This window comes from Cervus elaphus, chromosome X (genome assembly GCF_910594005.1).
Source record: "Cervus elaphus chromosome X, mCerEla1.1, whole genome shotgun sequence".
Taxonomy (NCBI): domain Eukaryota; kingdom Metazoa; phylum Chordata; class Mammalia; order Artiodactyla; family Cervidae; genus Cervus; species Cervus elaphus.
Window position 1 is genome coordinate 58847620 of NC_057848.1, and position 4889 is coordinate 58852508.

The 4889-nt window shown below is 56.5% G+C and overlaps 2 pseudogenes; one reads left to right on the plus strand and one right to left on the minus strand.

The window, feature by feature from the left end:
• Positions 1 to 234: 234 nt before the first annotated feature.
• Positions 235 to 1702, plus strand: LOC122689500 (annotated as a pseudogene).
• Positions 1703 to 2397: 695 nt separating this feature from the next.
• On the minus strand, positions 2398 to 4088 carry LOC122690326 (annotated as a pseudogene).
• Positions 4089 to 4889: the final 801 nt, after the last annotated feature.

The window sequence follows — 4889 nt, forward strand, 5'->3', positions numbered from 1 at the left end:
CATCTCCATCCCCAGACCCCTTCCCCCACACTGGGCCAGGGTTGCCTCTCCACATCTCGTCTGTGACATCATGACAATTAAGGAAGCTGACCACTTAATTGGCTGTTTGGCCCATGATCCAGATTCTAGAATCTCCAGAGAGTATTTATGGGGCACCTGGACCCTGGTCTGAGGCCCTTCTGCCCTGAGCATTCCCTGCTTGGATAGAGAATGCTCGTGAGCTAGACTGACTCCATGGCTAGTCAGAGTTCCCATGAGGCATGCACAGCCCCACTGGCCCCACCACCTGATGGGGAGTCCACAGCAGGGCACCACCCTGATATCTCCCTGGATCCAAATGTCGATTCAGGGGAGGCTTTGGAGAAGCAGTGGGACCAACCCATGTGCCCAGATCCGGGCTCCCAAGACAACCCAACCCCACAGGGCCCAAACCCAGAAATGGCCAATGAGGAAGAGAACAATGCTATCCTTGGGCTGTCCTTCCCCAGGAAGCTCTGGATGATCATGGAGGATGCGGCCTTCACCTCTGTGTGCTGGAACGATGAGGGAGGCATGGTGGTCATCGAGGCAGATCTCTTCCAGATGGAGGTCCTCCAGTGCAGAGGCACAAACCAGATCTTTGAGACAGACAGCATCAAGAGCTTCATCTGTGAACTGAACCTGTATGGGTTCAGTAAAATCCACCCTTTGGGTCGCTCTGCAGGGAAGAAGATGATGGTGATGTAGAAAGCCCTTCCAGGGAGACTAGACTTGACAAGCTGAGTCCTGGACAGGTTTCATTTCTTAGGAGAGTTTTTTCTTGTGAGAGAGTGGTTAAGGAAATAGGAGCAAGCAGGGCCTATCATGTTCCACGAACCCCCTTAGACAGGATCCACAGGGGTGACTCCAGACCCTGAGAGGCCACTTGATGTCAGGGAGGGCCAGTAACACCTCAAGTGAGGCTGGCCCTGGGGGAGCTCTAGGGAGCACACTCGCTAGGACCTCATAACCTGCCAGGAATGAAGACACCTTGTCTTCATAGTTAGGCAAAGCTGGGAGGGTGGCAGGGAGGGGGCCAGCAAGGAACAGCTGTTCTCCCCAAAGATGGCTAAAGTGATTCATTTCCTTTCAGATCTATCACAACTCCAACTTTCAGAGAGACAAGCCTCTCCTCCTGCAGAACATCCGGAGGAAAGGTGACCCCACAATAATTGCTCAGCCCATCACCAGCGCAACAACGACCTCAAAGAGAAAGAAGCATGCAGTGGTGACCAGATGCTTTCCTTGATTCCATCATGAATCCACCCAAGATGCTGACAAGAAGGCCCAGAAGAGAATGCCAACTGCTCATGGAATCCCTGGCCAGTGCTCATTTGTGTTCTGTGGCCTTTGGTTTATGGGCAGTGTAGCTATGTGGGCTGGGGCAAACCATCTCCCCAGTGAGCAGGGTGGCCCCAGTGGCGAGGGCATGTCCAATAACGCCACATGTGTACCTCCGGCTACTGCTGGAAGGGACAGTGCAGGGGAACTGCCCGAGAGCCCCCCAGAGTACCCAGGTTATGGTTCAGTGATGACTATGTACAACACCTATTTTTCCATCATGATGGCGGCTGTTTCAGTTGTGGCCCAAAATGAGGTCCCTGAGGCAGAGAAGGAGCAGGAGGAGTCCTCAGATTACAAATGTGTCCTCTGTGAGCAGCTCAAGAACAACCCCAATCCCTGAGCTGCCAGGACCCCAGGGATGCTCAAAAGCACTCTCCTGTAATAAAAAATAGATTTCTGGCTCTAATAAAGTACAGCAAAACTCCATGGGAGTAAATAAAGAATCAAATAAGAACTGTGAGTCTGTGTTCTTTCTATCTGTCCATGCTATTCACACACGGCACTGGGTAAGCCAGATGAGGCTGGAAGCCCATGCCCCAGGCAGGCCTCAGTCCTGTCCCCATGGTCTGTTTTCATCTGAAGCAGCAGCATTCCACACCCTCGGCCAAGAGTGTGGCTCCCGAGCCGAGCGCTGAGGCCAGCCCAGCACGGGCTGGTCCCTGGGCCTTGCCTGCCGCACAGCAGAAGACCCTGTCCAGCTCCTGACTGTGGGGGTGTCACCTTCCATGAGTCATGCAACCTGAAGCAGAAGGGGCTCCTCCTAGGCCTCCCATGATGCCATAAGCTTCTGATTAGCCACTGAGCATCTGTCTCCAACTCCCGATCCAGGGGCCTCCAGAAGAGGCCCACCAGAAAGCAGGGTCACCCCACCCACCAAGGGCCTTGCAAACACATGACCCCAAACCCAAAAGGTTTCCACAGGGTGAACACTAGCCCTTGTCGTTCTGCCCTCACAGCTGTATTTAGGAACCTGTCTTTGGACTGGGAATGGCCAGACACTGTGACCAACACACACTTTGCAAGCCAAGGGACACTTTAGACCAGGGCAAGGGTCACCTGCAAGGACACACCTCAGCGTGTTTGAGGGCCTGTGGGCCTCTCCGCCTGCCAGAGGCCTCGCTGGCTGCTCACGCTCAGCCCAGCCCCCAGCCTTCCTCATCACCCCCTGGACACCGTTCCAAACATCAGAGAGTTTGGACCAGAACAGAGAGGGAAAACCACTAACCAGTTTCCTAACAACACATTTCTCTCGACCACCCAGACCCAGCAGGGCCAAAACGAGTGGCGATGCCATCTCTTCATAAAGGTCAAATTCCTGCAGACTCTCGCTGAGTCCAGAGCAGCACTGCATGAGGGGAGTCCTGGCACCCAGCCCCGCACCACGTGGGTAGTGCACCCCAGGGCGGGGCCGATTCAGACCAAACCAGACAGGCATGTCCAGGGCACGATGGCAACTGGATGGTGTCACCAAGAGTTGGTCTCTCAGTGACCTTCCACTTGAGAGCCGAGTCTGGACAGGCCTCCTGCCCAAAGGGGATCAGGTGCTCGGGAATGTCCACCTGGAAGATGTCCTTCCCAGCCCTCCCTGGGATGGGCTGCAGCAGCCAGCGGGGGTTGGCAAGCGCAGTCAGGTACTTCTGTCACAGGTCGGGCAGCAGGGCTTGATTCTCCCATTTCTACACCTCGTTGGGAGCTAGGTTTTCTGGGCACAGCAAAGTGACCCCAATGTCCACGAGACCTGTGTGCAAGACAGGACACAGAAGGAGAACAAGGTGATTCACAGTCACGCCTACTAGTGACTAAGACCATATCTTGGAGGGGAACCAGGGTGAACTTGATCCTCTGGCTGAGCCTTTCAGATGGGCTCACCTCAGCAAAGGGAATTTGGGGCAAGGCCAAGCGAGGGAGGGAGCAAAATGAAAGGGAGAAGCCTGGTACTCCACGAACCCACCAGGACACGGGCAGCTCTCAGTCTGACCACTACAGGCTGCAGAGACACAGCAGGAAGGCCCCAGTATGTAGCCTGCAGATATCAGGTCCTCAAGTGATTTACCAGCAGACAGGTGTTGCTGTGGGGCCTCACCCCTGGGGAGTCAGGAGACTTGTTCAGGCCTGGCTGTAGGCAGTGGGGGTGGGGCACCCAGGCTGGGCGCTGTGCAGCCTCTCATGATCCCTGCTGGGCACACACACACATGGGGACACACACAGAAAGACAAGAGCCACGTGCAGACCTGGACGCGCCTCTGCCTCTCAGAGCACCAACACGGACTGAGGCCCACAGTAGTGGTCAGGGACCTTGGGCCGCAGTTTCCCAGCCCAGGGACACTCATTGCCCCACTGAGGAAACCTCAGCCCCACCCCCACCCTTCACCAACCGGTTCAACAGAAAACAAACAAGCACAGCCCCAGCTGAGATCCAGGGCAGCACCAGGGGCCATGCAGGCAGCACGGGGCAGGGCGTCACCTGCCAGCAATCACTCCACGGCTGAACTTGTCCCTGTCCCGCATCAAGGCCTAGATCTGGGCGGGGCTCATCCCCAGGCTCTGCTCCAGCAGCTCCCATCAGGCCACATCCTCCCAGTCCCAGTGCTTGATGTGGGCAGCCAGGGTACAGTGTCAGGTCCACATAGCATGGGCTGCCACGATGTCTACAAGGTCTTGACACCCATGTGATGAAAGATAAAACCCGCATAAGGCTGTCAGAAGGACAGACAGCTGAACTTCATTTCCCAGGGCCTCACGTGGCTGTGGAAACACAGAACCACAAAGGTCAGGAGCCTGACACAGCAGCCTCCAAGCTCACAGCCCTGGGCGGGACATCAGCCCCACGTGTCTGAGCGTCCTCCACGACTGCTGACACAGAGGGGAGGGTCACAGAGGGCTGGCTCCTTCCATCCATCTCCACATGGTCTGCTGACAGGAGGGTGGTGACCCAGAGGACCCATCCATCACATGCAGTCTGTGGGGAGGTTGGGAAGGAGGGCTGAATAGCAGGAGAGAGGCACGAGGTGAGATCCAAGACAGAGGGGCTCAAAACCTTGGGAGCACTGAGGAGAGGGTGGGTCCCCTGGCTTTAAAGCCCAGTGGCCAGGCTTTGGTCCTCTCCCAGCACAGACAGGCCCAGTCCTGGGCTTGGCTTCCCCCACCCCTCAGCTCCCAGCCCCATCCCTACCCATGCTCTGCATCCCCCATCTCAGCCCAGGGTTGCTGCATGCAGATCCGTGCCAACCAATCTGGCCTCGGCCCTGGGGCCACCCTGGACCTCAGACGGCCCTGCCACGTGTCTTCCTCATGACTTTGGGAGCCCCCTTCCTCCCAGTCCTTCCTGCACCACTTCCTCCACTGTCAGAAGATGCCCTGGCCCCTGCCCAGAGCCTAGAGAAAGAATGAAGGAGAGCAGGATCTACTGAAACAGGCACGTTCCGTGTCCTTGCCAGGGCCTGGGATGGCAGGGATCACAGAATTCAAACCTCAAATAACCCACTAGGTTACTGTCACCTTGTTCGATGGCTGAGGAGGCACCAAGG